Here is an 18,355-nt window from a genome sequence, read left to right on the forward strand (position 1 = left end):
GTGTTCTTTCAAGTTGTTATTGAACACCTTGAGAGAATAAGTTTCCGTTCATCTTACAAAGAAACATATGGAAGTATGAGACGGGATTTTCACAAACATAGTAGCAGAGTCTAAAATATGTTGAGAACACAAAAAATCAAAAGTTTATTTCAGACAGACAAAAATTGTGGAAGTGTGATATCAAACCAGTTTTTAAATAGTAAAACCATCGCAATTTTAAGTTGCAAAACTGCTGTTTTGTAAAAACTATTAACTACTATGTACCAAGAAAACAATGACAACTATACTCCAAACCATGAAGAAATATGCTCCCTGTTATCAGCAGAGCATGGTAGAACTTAAACATTTCACGAGGTACTTATAAACACAACCAACACAGTAACCCCCAAATGTCACAAAACTTCTCTGTTTACCTACAGCTCTGCTTTGGGATGAATTCCTTTTCCTTCCTTTATAGATAATGGAAAGTAAATCAGACTCTTAACATTTGACATATTTTTGGTCCCACAGGTGAACTGAATTAAAATAAAATTTAATAAATAATTATTAAAAGGTTGGCAAAGATTTAATTCACATCAGGAATTGATTAAAACCTCCCAACAAAAGTAAATGATAACAGAGCTTTCTACCTTTCCCCTTTTTTTTCTTGAAATAAAAAAATAAAAGAGAAACTTAACTCTGTTTGGCTCATTTATATATCTACTTTACAGATGGCCATACTTATAAATTAAAATATGTACACAAGTCTGATGAATGTGGTCAACCACCATCTGAAGCATGTTCATCTCTTGCCAAACCCACCATCTCCAGTTTTATCAAACATTTCCTCAATCCAAGTATCATGTAAACTTATAATGACAAGCATTTTAATCACAGTCTTGTTTCATGTGGACCTAAATATAGACATATATATATATCTATGCTGTGATATACATACAGTAAGTATTTTGGCTTCAGAAAGCCAAAAAGTTAAACATAGACACTTAAGCATCTATGACACAAAACAACTTTATTTGCTAATAACCACATACATGAGACAATGCAGCTGTGCACAAATGATATTAGTAAAAAGTAATGCAACTCCACTCACTGCTGCTTCCAATATCAAGGAATTACAGTGTAAACCAATGACACCAGTGTGCATTAAGCCAAGACAGCAGAAAAATAACTCCTGCACTGTATTTTACCATAATACAAGTCAGCACAAATGCATGCATGCACAGTTACACACAGAGTACCTGAAAATTCATTAAGAAATCCTCTTATTCTATTCCATTTATATAGACTAGTAACACAGAATTTCTGTTTCAGCTTAGTATTAGACCAGTTAGTGAAAAAATTCTTATTCTTATACATAAAATTCTTTATATATATATATATATATATATATATATTTGTCAAATGATCTATTCACAATAATCCTCTAGCCAGACAGCATTTCTACAGTGTTTCAGCTGATTATAGATGGCTAATATTGCCCTTTCCCGTGTTAAAAAATAAAACTACATGGACCAACAAACAGCTTGGGGAGATATGTATTCTCGTCTGTTTTGAGTTCTGTTTATTCTAGCTATTCCCAAGACCATTAATATCCACTTGAACCTGTAAACTTGAAGGTCAACAAAAGGTGAAACATAAGGAAGCAATATAATATGGAATATTCAACTAGATTATATATTGTGAAATGTTAAGGCAGTTTCCTTAAACTAGACTTTTTAATTTTTTTTCCTTAGTAGTAGAAAAGATAGGAAGATAAACTCCATATTAAGCCAGAGTTCAATTTGGAGGATTTACAGAATGACTAGAAATTCCTTTTAGTTAGCAATTTTAAAATTAACTAACTCTGCCTTTCTAGAAAATGCTATGCAATCAGAATGAAATGAGTAGAAAAATAGTTATCAAACAGTCCAGAGATTGAAAAAAAATACACGCCCAAAACAGTAATATTGTATAAATATCTTACCACTGTCACAAGCAACACCAACCCTCTAACCTAGGTCTGCACTGATTGTTGTTAAGCTACAGCAGGGACAGGTTGTGTTAAATGTAGAAGCTTGTGACCAGCAGCACTGAGAATGCACAAAAGCCTTACAAATACACCACCTCTCAAGATCAAGAGGGATCTGTTCGTGGACTAAACATCATGGAAAATCTCTGCCATTCCTGGACTACCTTTCCTCTCATAGCTATCCTTCTGCAAATGACACATGCCAACACTAATAAAACTATACATGCAGATAAACCAGATCATCTTTCTGATGTTTGTGACATCAGAAGAAAATACACATATAAATTGTCATGCCTTACATGTGCTGTGGCATCCAAATGCAGTACAACAAATCTGCAAAATAAACTGACTAAATAGAAGAAGCTGATACTGCATGGAAAAATTGCTTGGATCAGGACTCTTCATCTTCCCAAACTACCCTGTGAAAAGGAGAACCAGTGCTTAATTCCATAAAGCCCTGTTGCCTGCAAATTACAAAATTCCTGGATTTAGGTTACTGACCAGTACTCCAAAGCTCCCTTCGGAAAATTCTGATTTAAATATAACATTGTCACACACACACACTGGAAGTCATGGAAGCAAGCTGACTTAGCCTTCCAACTTCATGTGGCAGCTGATACTGTTACAAGATAATTTCTGCATCAGCTATCAGATATTTTGGTAAAAAGAAAATTCCTCTAAACAAGTAAGGCTGCTCCAGTGAACTGTTGGAAGAAGCAACAGTACCAGCATGAAATGGCTGGTGAAGGAGTAGGTTCAACCTAAATAAATTTCTGAAGCCAGCTCTACACACATTCTACAAAACCAACTGCCACTGGTGTTTCACACCACTACATGACTACGGTGCAAATTGCAATGTTTTTTGTCTTCATGCCTGTTCTGGAAGATGTTACCCTGAGGGAAGTCTTGAGGACACAAAGGCATGTTTGAGAAGGTAAAGAGTGTAGGAAAAGGAACCCAAGCAAAGCTGTCGCTGCTCGCCAGGCTGAAGCATGAGTGGAAGGGAAGCATTAGTCACGCCAACAGCCTGAAACAGAAGCCATGCCTGGCAATTGTATCAACAAGAAACAGATCATCATCCTCGCCTGAAGTCCTTTTATGACAGTTACTTATCAACTTCAGAACCTCGGAAGTCTATAATCTTGCATGATTATTACCCTGCAACCAAATGCCTCTGAATGTCTTAAAATATATGAATTTCAGTGCGTCTCTTTCAAAAGTTGGATTACCTCAGAAACTTTACTGAAAGTCTATCAAGAAAGGAGGGATTTTATTAATCTTTTTTTAAGGCTCATTATTTTTGATCTACAGCAAGTGTGCTTAAAAAACACAAGGTTGGATCATTTCAACCCTATTTGCTGACAGCCAAAGCAGAGGGAGCTAGCATTTTACTTTGAGGGTAATGGAGAACAAACAAGACACATCTCAGGAAAGTAGGGCTGGTTTTGACAGATGCCAACTGACCTTTAGGTCTTAGTAATCCTTAAAGTATTAAATCCCACTAAGCTTCATCTTGTATACAGACATGATTTTGAACATGTTCTGTGCAAAGGAAAAAGCAGATTAACGATCCACTAGACAAAGTGTCCTAGCTCTAAGATGTCGTCAGAACACCTCAAAACAGTTTAACTCTACCCTGCCTCTAACCTCTAGCTATTCCTTTAAAAAATTATGTTATTTAAAAATACATAATACATATTGTTAGAATTTTTATCTATTAACCAGCTGGTAAGGTTCTCTCCCTTCTGCAATAGCTTCACAGCACTCATCTCTGCAGAATAGCCTTTATTACAGGCAACACAACATTTAGCTACTCTAAAACTTTTCCATTATTAAGTAGTACTAAAGGGGATCTTAAACAATTATGGTGACACTGAGGCACTGTGGACAACAGTGCATCATACTTGAAATTGGAAAAACAAGTTTCAGTTCCAACCAAATATATGGTACTGTTGTCACTTCTTGACAGGTATTCAGGGTTCTCTGTATTGACTCAATGTGGGACCAGGTCTAGGAGTGCTCCTTCCTATTCTTCTCTTGCACCCCCATCCCTACAGTCATAATGTTGGTGGAGGGTTAAAAAATATAATTTCTGGATTGAGTAATGTGTAGGGGGAGGAAAGTAGAGAACGTACAACTGGAACTTGACGCAGCTAGCTGGGAACAAGCGTCAGCTTCGGCAAACAGCTCCATAATGACCGAATCAAGTGTGACTGCAACTCAGGGGATAATTGAAAAGCATTGTTTTAACCAAATCAAGTGTAGATCAGGGTAGAAGCGTAGGTATGATTTAAGATAGTAACTAAAGAATAGGATAATCAGTATCTAGGGGTGGGGGTTAGTTAACATGTGTATAATTTAAACTATAAAAATCACGAATCGACTCTGTATCCTTTGGACATCAGATTTGGGTGTATTATCACCCCTGTGTCCTGCGCGCTTGAATAAAGAACCGCATATGATTGCCTTTGTGTGGTTATATGTTTTCCAACGCTAACATTTTTGGCGACCCAGATGAGACCTTGTGGGCGCAGCCAGGACCCCGCGACCCGATCACGCTCCAGCCGGCACCGGGTGATTTCTCGGGGAGCCCATCGGAGCCGCGACCCTCGCCGCTCACAACGACCCCTGGTGAGAGGTAAGGTTCTTTATTCTCTGGTCTGGGGGCCTGCCATTAAGACGCAGCGAAAGCTACGCTTGGTTGGGCAAAAGGAATTCCTGGTGGTATTGCCTAGGCAGCCGTCCGTCAGACATCGCGAAAGCGTTGCAGGTTCGGCATCTGTGGTTTTTATGTATCTGTAATATGGAGAAACTAAAAGGGTTAAAAGAGGTTTTGGGCAGCAATAATGCCTCTATACCAAGTTCTTCTCCGTTGGGTTGTTTGTTGGCACATTGGAAAGAGAGGAACTTCGGTCAGGAATTACGAAAAGATAAGTTGATTGAATATTGTAATGTTCACTGGCCAAAATACGCTTTGCCTGAAAATCAGAGGTGGCCGAAAAACGGGTCTTTTGATGTGAAGGTTATTATGCAACTTAGATCGCTTTGTACACAAGATGGAAGGGTAGAACAATTACCATATATTGACTTATTTCTGTGCTTGCTTGAGAAACCAGTTTTGTGGCTTGACAAAATGAAAGCAATGAAGCTTGAGAATAATAAGTGTCTGGCTTGCGTCCAAAATAAGCATTGTATGGAACATGCAGTTTTAAGTGAAATTTTAGGGGAAAAAAGAGATGAACTGGAATCGGAATTATTGGTATCTCCCATGGCTCCCGGAACCACCACGGCCCCCTCAACACCAAGTTCTACCCCGCTCACCCTGACCCCACCTGATTCTCTTACACCCCCCTCGCTCGCGCCAGCACAATATGTTTCACCCCCACCTTTGTCTGCTGAAGGTAATTATCCTCCTCTGCCTGTGCCAGCCGCTCCTCCGCTTGCCCCTCCTCCGCCTGCCCAGGTGCCTGTCCCTCCTCCGCCTGCTCAGAGAACCCCCCCCTTCTCCACATACACCTGCTCAAAGCTATCCTGCTCCCTCGCCCACACCCGCTGAAAGATTTATCCCCCCTCCAACACCGGCTCAAGGGTACCCTCCGCTCCCACCTACACCTCCTTCACCAGCTTCCGTCCCGTCTGCCCCCCTGTATCCCCCCCTTCCAGATTCCCCTATCCAGGATGTGATTGTGAGGCAGAAGCAAAGGGAGAATGTGAAGAAGACAGATAGAATGGAAAGTAGTGACAGTGAAGCAAATGAACTAGACGCCCCAGTAGCTCACCGAACACGAGGAAAACTGGCCCTAGAGTAGCCTCAGGCAGGAAAGGGTATATTAAAATCAGGCAAACAAAAGAGAACGATTATTGCACCACTAAGGCAAGGGGTGAGAACTAATGGACCCGTCTTTGTAAAGGTACCCTTTTCACCTGCTGATTTAGTTATATGGAAACAATCAGCCGGAACGTATAGAGAAAACCCAGATAAGGTAGCTCGTGTGGTTAAGATGATAATGAAAACTCAGAACCCTGATTGGGAAGATATTCATGTCATATTAGACACTCTGATGGATGAGACAGAGAGAGATATGGTTCTTCGAGCAGCAAGAGAAAGAGCTAGAGAAGACATACGAAATGGTTTGGTGACAGGGACACTGGATTATAATTTTCCCACTGCAGACCCAGAGTGGGATGCTAATGACCCCTCTGGAGTGGATATGTTAAGGCTAAAGAGATATCAGGAGTGGATTTCAGTTGGTGTTCAACAGGCAATACCTAAGAGTATGAACTGGTCTAAGTTGTATGAAATTCGACAGGAAAAGAAAGAATCTCCCACAGCCTTTCTAGAAAGACTTAAGGAAACAGCTAGAAGATATACTGATCTTCAAGTAGACAGTGAGCAAGGAAGAACTCAGCTTGCCTTTATTTTTCTGGGTCAGGCACAGGAAGATATTAGGAAAAAGCTACAGAAACTGGAAGGTGAAGAGTTAAGAAACTTGGATAAACTCCTAGAGGTTGCCTAGAAAGTTTATAATAACAAGGACAGAGAAATTGTCAAGAAACAGGGGCAAAGCCTTTTGGCAGTCTTACAGAGACAGGGGCGGGGACGTGGTAGAGGTGGTCGTGGCGTTAATAGAGGTGGCTTTGGCAGAGGTTCTAGTCATGGTAGATTAGGTCTGAATCAGTGTGCATATTGTCGGATGGAGGGACACTGGAAAAGGGAGTGTCCAAACCGGTTTAGCCAGAATGGTCAGCCTCAGTTAGACAGTATGTTTAATCAAAGTAGTGAGCATCAGCTGGATGGTGTAGCCAGAGTCATAGTTTTACATGAGAGAGAGCCAGGATCAAGGGAGCCCATGGTGACTTTGCATTTAGAAAGAAAAGAGGTAGATTTTCTCATTGACACGGGGGCCACACATTCTGTACTAAATTATCTTGAGGGGCAAATCGGGAACAAGTCAGCAGCAGTCATTGGAGCCACAGGGAAGGAGGAGGTACGGCCATTCTTGCAACCCCTAGAATTGAGCTTTGAAGATAAGATCTTGACCCATGAATTCTTATACATGCCAGACTGCCCAACTCCGCTCTTAGGGCGCGATCTACTGGCAGCACTGGAGGCAGTAATTATTTTTGAGAATGGTGAACTCGTAATGAAAATTCCGGAGTCTAAGACAGGAAAGATTTTGATGATAAAAGAAAAACCAATTTCTAATATTCCTAAAGAAGTAGAAGATGCAGTAATTCCCTCTGTCTGGGAAACAGATGTACCTGGAAAATCTAAATTGGCACAACCGGTACATGTAGAGTTAAAAGAAGGAGCAAAGGCTGTACGAATCAAACAATACCCTATAAAACCAGAAGCACGACAGGGAATAGCAAAGACCATTGATAAATTTTTAAAATATCGAATTCTAGAGGAATGTAAATCAGAATACAACACCCCAATTTTCCCAGTGAAGAAACCCAATGGTGAGTATAGACTTGTACAGGATTTAAGAGGTATAAATGAAATAACAAAAGACATTCATCCAGTGGTTGCCAATCCCTATACATTGTTAGCATCCGTAAAGGAGATATATAAATGGTTTACTGTAATTGACTTAAAAGATGCTTTCTTCTGTATACCCCTTGACCAAGAAAGTAGGAAACTATTTGCCTTTGAGTGGGAACATCCAGAAAGTAGAAGAAAAACTCAGCTCACCTGGACTCGATTACCGATGGGGTACAAGGGGTCCCCCACTCTCTTTGGAAGTCAACTGGCAAAAGAACTGGAAATCTGGACCAGAGAAGGGCAAGTACCAAGAGACCAGTATTTATTACTCCAGTATGTAGATGGCATTTTGATTGCAACAGAGGAAGAAACGACCTGCATAAAGGTAACCATTGAGATCTTAAATTCATTAGGAATGGGAGGGTATAAGGTATCCAGAGAAAAAGCACAAATTGCCCAACAGACTGTGATTTACCTGGGATGTGAAATCTCACAAGGGCAGAGAAAACTGGGTACTAATCGTATTCAAGCTATCTGTGCTATTCCAGAGCCCCAGAATCTACACGAGCTGCGGATCTTCCTCGGAATGACAGGGTGGTGTCGCCTGTAGATCATAGACTATAGACTGATTGCAAAACCCTTGTACGAGGCTCAGAAGACGCAGCTGTTCACCTGGGGCAAACCACAGAAAGAGGCCTTCCAGAAGTTAAAGGAAGCACTGACAACTGCTCCTGCTTTGGGGTTACCTGATCTGTCTAAAGACTTTCAGCTGTACGTGCATGAAAAGCAGCGACTGGCACTGGGAGTCCTGACCCAACGACTGGGAAGCTGGAAAAGGCCGGTGGGTTACTTTTCCAAACAACTCGACAACGTAAGTGCCGGATGGCCTTCATGTCTGCGGGCAGTAGCAGCTACCGTGCTGCTGATACAGGAAGCCAGGAAGCTCACAATGGGAAGACACATAGATGTCTATGTGCCACACATGGTAACTACAGTCCTGGAACAAAAAGGGGGCCATTGGCTCTCTCCAAGCCGCATGATGAAGTTTCAGGTAACCCTGACTGAGCAGGATGATGTTGCACTAAAAACAACTAACCTCTTGAATCCAGCTCTATTTCTAAGTGCCACAGCTGAGGAAGGTCCATTAGAGCATGACTGTCTAGAAGTCATCGAGCACACTTATTCAGCAAGAACAGATCTGAAGGATATCCCCCTGGAGCAACCAGAGTGGGAACTCTTTACAGATGGAAGCAGCTTCATGGAGAACAGAGCCAGATACGCGGGATATGCGGTAACTGCAATTGATGTAGTAATAGAGGCAAAATCACTACCACCTAACACGTCTGCACAAAGGGCAGAACTAATCGCATTAACCAGAGCACTCGAGCTGAGTGAAAGGAAGACAGTGAATATCTAGACTGACTCCAAATATGCCTTCGGAGTAGTGCATGTACACGGAGCTTTATGGAAAGAAAGAAGACTGCTGTCCTCCCAAGGGACAAATATTAAACATCAAGATGCAGTCCTACAATTGATAGATGCAGTACAAAAACCTGAACAAGTAGCAATCATGCACTGCAAGGCACATCAATCAGGCAACTCCAAAATTTGTGAAGGAAATCGAAAAGCAGATTGGGCAGCCCGTCAGGTAGCGCGAGAGGTGCAGAAAACAATGGCGTTGATACCATCAAGACTTAATATCTCTCAATTTAATTTGCCTCCGAAGCCAAACTATACAATCGAAGATGACAGACTAGCACAACTGCTGAAGGCACAGAAGAACGCAGAAGGGTGGTATGTAACCGCACAAGGGCAAATAGTGGTACCTCCTTTGGTAATGAGAGAAATTTTACAGGTAAAACATAATGAGTGTCACTGGGGTGCAGAGGCGTTGGTAAAGTGGTTAAGACAATACCTAATCTCAGTACGGATGCAAACAATGGCCAAGTCAGTAATGTCTAAATGTGAAATCTGTCTGAAAAACAATCCCGTAGCTAGACGACAGGCACAGTTAGGCAGAATTCGGATAGGAATAGAACCAGGAGACTATTGGCAAGTGGATTTTGCAGAACTGCCAAAAACTCGGGGATACAAATACCTGTTAGTAGGAGTTGACACGTTTTCTAGATGGCCAGAAGCCCTTCCCTGTCGCACAAACCAAGCAAAGGAAACAGTTAAGTGGTTATTACAGGAGATCATTCCCAGGTTTGGGGTGCCCCTAGGGATATCATCAGACAGAGGCCCACACTTCATAGCCACGGTGGTACAAGAGGTAAGCAAGTTATTGAGATTATCTTGGGACCTCCACACACCATGGAGACCCCAGTCAAGTGGGCAAGTAGAAAGAATGAACCAGACACTGAAGAGGCAGATCAGTAAAATATGCCAGGAAGCCAAACTGCAGTGGCCACAGGCTTTGCCGATCGCATTGCTGAGGGTTCAGATAAAGCCTAGGAGTGAGATGTCAGTTAGTCCTTATGAAATATTGTATAGGAAACCATATGAATCTCCTAACCCAAATCCAAATGTTCATGTCACAGGGAAACAAGATGTATATAATTATGTTCTGTCCCTCGGGAAAACTCTAGCTCGGCTCCGAAGTGTTCTCGTGTAGAACAGACCACTGGCCCTGGAGAATCCAGTCCACAATATCGAACCAGGAGATGAGGTATACATCAAAACCTGGAACGAAGAACCACTAAAAGAGAAGTGGACTGGTCCCCATCAGGTACTGCTAACCACCTTTACAGCAGTCAAACTGGCTGGAGTGGAACCCTAGATACACTACACACGCGTGAAGAAGGTCCCTCGTGGAGTCCAGTCGTGGGCTGTAGAAACTTTTGGACCAACAAAGCTGAGGCTGAAACGTCTGTAACTGTTCAAATGGTATTAGTAACTGTGCTCATGCTCTTCCTGTGAGTAATGTTAATTTCATGGATACTAATGTCACCAGCAGGAATTGCTGTTACTTTAGGATATAGGATACAGAAGAGTCAACTAACAACTCTTCATTCTAAAATGAAGAGAGAGATACAGGCAAAAACACAAGTAATAGAAATTTCTAATGAAATTCGGGCTAAGAATGTAATGATTGGATTGGTCAGAGACTTTGCCAAAATGCATAATACCAGCAGAATAACGGCCTGTCTGCCAATACCAAAGGCAGCAGGGGACCCAGTAAGCTGGGGAATAATAACGTCAAAATTACCTGAAATAGGAAGGAACAAAACAATTAACTGTAAACAAGTACCAGAGTCAAGGGTAGTAGTCAGAGAATACTGGAAGATAACAGAGGATTCCTATATGCAACCCATGAGAAAGTCAGAGTGCATTCTTAGTAATGGCAAATTAGGACAAATCATAGAGTAGTGGGTTAAAGACCAAGACCTTGCAAAATAGCAATGTTAGTTTCTACGCTATCAAAAGATCAGGGACAACGCTACAGAAAGTGTTGTGGTGTAGAAATGTGAAGAGAAGGATTAGAAAGGACTGGAACCTTGGGACAGTGCATGGTCTGTGAGCATCCTCCAGAAATTCCAATATATGGAAAGCACACCCTGGTGCATTAAATAGAAAGGCTCTGAAAATGAGACAGATCCCACAGTGACGAATACTGATACTAGCAGTCAGAAAGAGGCAAATAAGGTAAGTTGGTAGATATGTAAGAAAATTTATGATTGCACCTCTGATAATCTAGAAATGAAACAGTGGTCACCATTGGCAATAGCCTTACGAATTGGTTGTGCCTGCAAGAAAATTAAACATAAACAAGGCAAAATAGATTCTAAGATTATAGTAAGATGTAGCAGGAGTACAATTCGAAGTCCAAGACCATTTGTATGGGCAATGAGTGATGGCACATGGACAACACACTTGCCTATAGACGGGGAGGTAAGAGAAATCACCCTGGGCCTTCCCACTTTATGTCCAATTTGGAAGAAATCCCCATTTAACAGGAGCAGTGAAGCCTTGCAAATAAAAGCAAAGCGAGACGTCTCAGAAGACAAGAACCCAGATGACACTTAGAAAGAACCCTCTAGTAGAGTAAAGATTGGGTGGGCCCTAGAATCCTTGTTTGGTCCCATTGCAAATTATCGAAATAGAGAAATGCTATATAGACTCACAGGTCAAGTAGACAGATTAGCAAGAATCACACGAGAGGGATTTAGGGAACTCAATGTGCAATTACAGGCCACCACCAAAATGACCCTGCAAAATCGTTTGGCTTTAGATATGTTACTTTTGAAAGAACACGGAGTGTGTGGATATTTAAAAGGACAAATCGACCATTGCTGCATCCACATCCCAAATGTAACTGCAGATGTAAAACATGACATCAGTCAGTTAAAACAAATAGAGCATGAGGCACAAAAGGAACACAAGGATTTAGCTACTAGCTGGTTAGGTAAAATCTTTGAAAGATTAGAATAGAATGTGAGTTCATAGATAAAGTCTATCCTTAAAAATCTGATAATTTTACTGATTATATTTTTAGTAATTTGGTTAGTTTACAGAATCCTGAAGAGAGAGATACAGAAAAAGGCATCTTAGAACAGGACCATAATGAAGGCATTGGCACGGAACCCAGCACCTTCAATCCGCAACAACATCCCGGACAAAGCCTATGACAACAGAGGATTTGAGGATGAACATCCAGTATGAACTCTGAAGCCTAATAGACTGTATTAAGTGAAAGCATTTACACTTAGTATATTAGAGTGAAAATACTTTCAAAGGGGAGAATGTTGGTGGAGGGTTAAAAAATATAATTTCTGGATTGAGTAATGTGTAGGGGGAGGAAAGTAGAGAACGTACAACTGGAACTTGACGCAGCTAGCTGGGAACAAGCGTCAGCTTCGGCAAACAGCTCCATAATGACCGAATCAAGTGTGACTGCAACTCAGGGGATAATTGAAAAGCATTGTTTTAACCAAATCAAGTGTAGATCAGGGTAGAAGCGTAGGTATGATTTAAGATAGTAACTAAAGAATAGGATAATCAGTATCTAGGGGTGGGGGTTAGTTAACATGTGTATAATTTAAACTATAAAAATCACGAATCGACTCTGTATCCTTTGGACATCAGATTTGGGTGTATTATCACCCCTGTGTCCTGCGCGCTTGAATAAAGAACCGCATATGATCGCCTTTGTGTGGTTATATGTTTTCCAACGCTAACAATAATACAGTCCTTGGAAGTCTTCAGAGATTTCTCAGAAGAGTCTCCTGTAGAAGGAATAGAAAGGTAAGATGTGTAACCTGGAATAGCATGTGGATTCATAGTCAAGTAGAGTTAAAAGCCAAACAAACAAAAATCCAACAAAAAAGAAAACTAAAAAGGTTATTCCAGCTGTCCATCACCACTCAAAAGCAGAAGTGAAATCTTTAGACCCCAGAGCAACAATTTAATGCAGAATGGTCCAAATAAACAACCAAGCACACCACAGCAATTGGAGGACTGCCAGAAACAAAACAACTGACATCCAGATGAACACTGAGGCCAGTTTACTTTCTTCAAGACAAACAAATGAAAAAATCACTGAAAAAATTCTTTCTGTCAGAAGTAGAATTGCTTATTGTGACCTGATCCACTCTGTTTTGCAATTAGCAGATCTGGATATATACTCCTTCACAAGGTAAAGGGAAGGATTGAAGGTGAAAGGCTTCCTAGATATATCACAGGCCTTTAGCCCTCTTGCCCACAGTAATAAAACAGGACATCATTCCAGCATTATCCCAAAATTAACTCTTGCTCCTCTAACAGTGGCCAAATTCTGCAGGGGTGAAAGAAAAAGGTGCATACAAATAATTTCTTAGAACTTTCTATTCGTAACCATCACTTAACCCCGTCTGAGTTTCAACTGGCTGCCTTTTAGTCCAACAAAATGTTTAAGCAAAATGTTTCATTCCTACAAGCTGCAGGACAGCTTATGCAGAATGCCAGACTGAGTTACTGCATGAATCAAGTTAATTGAAAGCTTCTGAGTAGGATTTTGTGCACTACAAGGTACGGCAAAATTCTTGGCACGCATCTCTTTAAAAAGTGTATATTAAAGAGTTACTTGTCAGTGATTTTAATTTCAGTTTTGGACAAAGCAATGAATTATACTACATATAAAGTCTGAGCCTTACAACAAACATATTGCTTGAGAATATTACATGTAAGGTACTTTAAAGGTTACTTTAGAGCGTTCTGCTCTGCGTTTTAAAGCTATTGCATAAGGTTATTTTAATAAAAATGATTCCAGGGAAAGAGCAGTTAGTAATGAGGTGCTGACAATTGAATCTACATTCAGGGATTGCACTGGAGTGCCAAGTCTACTTTTACAGATGCGCTGCTTAGCTATCCAGTAGATGTCCTCAGGGCATGTAAGACCAATGTATTTTGGGTCACGTTTGGCAGCAGAGATAGATGAGACAAGTGAAAACATTTACCAAGAACACATCTGACGTGTGTTTTTCTTATTAGAAAAATGTAAAAAAAATAAACCCAGATACCATGGAATGCCCGGAATTCCTTCTCCTCAATGTTTTTGATTTACAAGGCAAATTTTTGGTAGTCTCCTTTGACCTCCCTCTCTCATTTGCTTGTCTAAAGCATTAAGTCATTAATGCAACCTCTTGACTAAGCCATTTTGAGGGCTTAATGTACAAAAATACATCTTCATCCACAGATGGAAAGACAACTCTTTGCATAAATGACTTCTTTACCACAAAAATCAGTGGTTATTAAGTCTTATGGTATAAGTAGTTAAAACAGTCAAACATACTCTTTTTATGAGTTGAGAACAAGTATTCAAGTAGAGACTTTGAGGTCTTAAATAAACTGTAAAAAAAAATCTGAAGCAGTCTTTATGTCTTAAAGATGAGATGTCTGAACACTCAAGGCCAGATTCTTTGCTAGCATGTTGGTGAAACTTAGATCAACTCGAGGGCTGAGTCCTGCATATCTTCATTATTCCCCTCTCTTACTTCAAAGTAGCATATTTGTCATAGTTTCAATGCAAACCTAGAGCCCTAGCTTCCTCAGATCTCATGCAAACCTAATATGGACAATTCTAGCCTTCAAAACCAAACTGACAGCTATTCAGAAAGAATAAAGCTCCAGCCTCAGGCTTTCATTTTTATAACCATTTCCATACTCTGCTTGATCTATCATGAGAAACAGATAAGGACTTCTGTCCACATTGCATATATTTACCCCGTGTTCTGGGTATCTTCGCACAACCCCTTCCTGATATACTTCTGCCTGCCACAGAATGAGTGATGGGAGCAGAATTTTATCCTAATCCAAAATCTCTGGATTTTTGGTCACTTTTTGTAGTCATTCAATATTAACTCTGCATCTTCCTCCTAAAACGGGCTTCTATAATCAGTGCATTTGATGCTGTCTAATTCCCTCCTCCTCCACATATCCTCCTTACCACCAAACCAAGTGTCCCATTGATGGCATTTTCTGACCTGTCAAAGAAAGTCTGAAGCCACAGCCCATTCCCATCATCAATAAGAACTGCAGCTTTTTCTGTTGAGGTTAATTTCCCTTTTTTTTAAGGGGTAACTGAAGCTTAAGCAGCCACATGCAGTGTACATATTCAGCACGTGTTCTGTGGCTGTTTCCAGTTAGTGAAAATGACCTGATAGGGATTTTTCTTGTTACTTATTTAAATAGGTAGTAGAGTTGTGCAGAGAATTAGGTAAGGTCATAAAACTTTTTCTCTCCCACAGAGGTTGGAAATCTTTTCCAGTCAAAGATCATTTAAAAAAAATACACTCACAACCTATGGAAAAAAACTACTTGGTAGAGCACAGTCATCCAGAACCTGCAGAAGGACTGCTTGGGGGTTGCAGTTCATCAGGGCATAACAACTGGCGTAAGAACTGTGAATATTGGTCAATATTCACAGCTTCTTTTGAAACTGTGAACAGTTATAAAGTACCAATACCCATTTCAGCATCCCCTAACTACACCTCAGGAAAAAGAACACATACACACACACACACACACATACACACATACAGAAATAAACACTAGACCTAGGCATCATGAATTGGATTTCAAAGATCTGCCATCTAAATAACAGAAGCCATGCTAAATATCATTTAGCCATGCTAAATAGCAGAAAAAAATGCTGGGTTTTTGGCCCAATTAAGTTAAAATCAATAGTTGTGTATGTATTTATCTGTATAAAAACAGAGTAGTTCTCTGTGCAAGATTGTCTACTTTTCAAAGTAAAAGCATCTTCAAGTTCTGACAGGTAAATAGGTCACTTCACATAAATTTAAGCCTGTGTGAACTTGGATTCCTGGTTCATATTAAGTCTGGAATCGTGAAATAACCCAAATCATATAGTCAAACTTGCAATCAGACCTGTTGTCAACAGATAATACTGTTTCCTTCCCAAACATTACTTCATCATCCAAATGAGCAGCTGTCATTTGTTCTTCTCATCAGTCTATTACAGCACATTTCTCTCTGTTTTAAGATACAGCAGGCTTACTTTACAGCATAGTGATAAACGACAACACCCCTCCAGGTCACTCAGTCACTCTCTGTTCAGGCACTGTGGTTGAACAGCAAATGAATAATTCCACAGTATGTAATAAGGCCTATGCACATCACTGCATTTTAAAACCTCACTGTTGAGGTCATTCAGGAGGCAAACTTGAAGGCAGGTGGCCAAACAGAGCAAGAGCTAGTCTTAGAAATCTCTTAACATCAGCCAAAGCAATAGTCTCCAGTAGTAGTACGCCAGGAGATGTACTATAACACAAGAAAGATCAGAGCTCACTTTAGAGAACCATAAAGTCTACTTAAACAGACACAGTCTGTGCTACTATTAAACTCTGAATACATCTGCAGGACAATGCTCTGTGGCCACACTAAGAGAAAAGCATTTTGCAAACTTACACAGGGAAAAAAAACCTCACAAAATTCACAAACAAAAACATTAAGGGAGCAAAAAAGTGATGTCAGTTTTAAAAGAAATGTTACAGACAAAAAACCATTGCCTCTTAAGCAACGTAAAGATCTTTCCTTTCTGTCCTGACTGCAGACAGTAGTTACTCTTTCTGATAAGTCATCAGAAAGAGATTATTTGTCCTTCTTTATAACTTGCAAGGAATGAGCCTGCAGAATAGAGCACAATGGTAACAAGGGAACAGCTAGAAGATAAACTTTCTGAGGGGTTGTACTCACTCAATTTCCTTAAAGGCATTAAGCTACCTTGCTCTGATAACCAGGTGAAGATGCAAGTACTCAGACATGTTGATGACTGGACAACAGCAGGGTAAGATTCAAATGTGTCTTTCCATGGACAAAGCAAAGTCAAAACCTTGGTACTTAATGGCAGAACTCAAATAAAGAGAGAGAGAATATAGAGAATAATATACAGGGAGTCTTTCTTCTTCAGAACTAAAAATATGTCTTCAAAAAATTAAGCATGAAGGAGTTTTGCCATTTTCACCAAACTGATTCTACAGGCAAGTGCATCTCAAACTTCATCTTTGTACTCTGAGGACTGCTATGATAGTGTCAGAGCATCCAGGAAAAACAGACTGAATTCTGTCTGAACACTTCCATTACTAAGCCGGGGTAGCCTAGACAAAGAGGGCAGTTAGAGGTTCTCAAAGTACAAGAATGAAGTCTTGAGCAGTCCAGCTTCCCAAAACCCCCAGAAGTCCTTTTTGTGGGCTGAGAGGCATAGATAAGGAAGAGCCACCCAGCTGATGCCAAGAGCCTGTCAGCCCAATTCATTCTTTATCTCAAGCAAAATAAGCTTCAAACTTCCTCTTATCTAGAAGACAACTTCTAAGGCTTCTGAGCCCTGTCATAACAGCGAATTGACAAAAACGTGGACCTATTAGGCAGGAGGATGGTCAGACAAAGAACCCTTGTGAAATTCCTCTGCTGCTCACCTCAACAGACTCACTACTGCAGCAAACTGGGGCTTTGCAGAGCAGCAGCAAGGTCTTCTAGCAATGCAGTATGTTACATAGCACAGGCAAGCTGGAGGTCTTGACCTTTCTCCAGAATTTTCCACTCTCAGCGCAGCCCTCTCACCCCTTGATTTTTTCCATTTCAAGGAGGTCCCATGTTGAAAGGATCTGGGCATATATACACATTTATTGTAAAATATAATAAATCTTATCAGCTTGTTCATCTCATCCTCTGACAACAGTCAATTATGTTCATTTGATTCAGGCTGGTTTGAAACTGAGCAGAAAGCATCTCCTGGAAAGCTTGTCTTGACTGACAAACCCCAGAAGCTGATCCAGCCAGGGCTCTTATTCCCAACAAGAAGATGCCCTGAGAAATTTCAAACAATGAAGAAATTCTAAATAGGCCTCAATTCAGAACTGTGCTCTAAGCCTGTATGAGTACAATAAAATGGGGATCAGGAAGGCTGCCAGTCCAGGAGCATGGGGGGTGAAGAGGAAGGAATGCTGTGTTTGGGGCATTCCTACTGCCCAATCCACCACTCTGTGAAGTGTGGGTGCTGAATCCACTCTGTGAAGGCTAGACTGCTGAAAAGGCAAAAGGTACCAACATAAAAACCCTTTAAACCACAATTCATCTCCCTGAAAATGGACCTTAGTGGCACAACAGGAGCCCTGGAAGCACAGGGCCAAGCTGTAATTTCACCCGTCATTGGTGAAAGAAAATTTCAGAGTTTTAATTAATGCAATGGGATGGCTGCTTTTCATAAATTCTGCAGTTAAAACTTTCTTTTCTCCCCAAAGTGCTGGTCACTTTGTTGAGAAAGGCAGATAGGAAAACAGCTGTAGCATGACTGGTGGCTTCTTTTGGGTTAGTTAGGGGTTTTCTTTTGTCTTGGGGGTGTTGAGTTTAGCTTTCAAACAATC

General features: G+C 40.7%; 1 protein-coding gene and 1 long non-coding RNA gene across 3 annotated transcripts in view; one reads left to right on the plus strand and one right to left on the minus strand.

Moving 5' to 3' along the window:
• The window catches only part of SCFD2 (sec1 family domain containing 2), a 211,314-nt gene that overhangs the window by 181,034 nt on the left and 11,925 nt on the right, over window positions 1-18,355 (minus strand). The window lies entirely within an intron of this gene.
• On the plus strand, window positions 1,455-12,708 carry LOC134552867 (uncharacterized). 2 transcript variants are annotated; one of them, XR_010080966.1, is made up of 3 exons: window positions 1,455-4,646; window positions 10,082-10,221; window positions 11,989-12,708. It is a non-coding gene; the product is annotated as an uncharacterized LOC134552867 (long non-coding RNA). The 2 variants fall into 2 exon arrangements; XR_010080965.1 differs by having other exon boundaries at window positions 1,458-4,646; window positions 12,001-12,708.

Source organism: Prinia subflava, chromosome 7, assembly GCF_021018805.1.
Source record: "Prinia subflava isolate CZ2003 ecotype Zambia chromosome 7, Cam_Psub_1.2, whole genome shotgun sequence".
In the NCBI taxonomy this organism is placed as follows: Eukaryota; Metazoa; Chordata; class Aves; order Passeriformes; family Cisticolidae; genus Prinia; species Prinia subflava.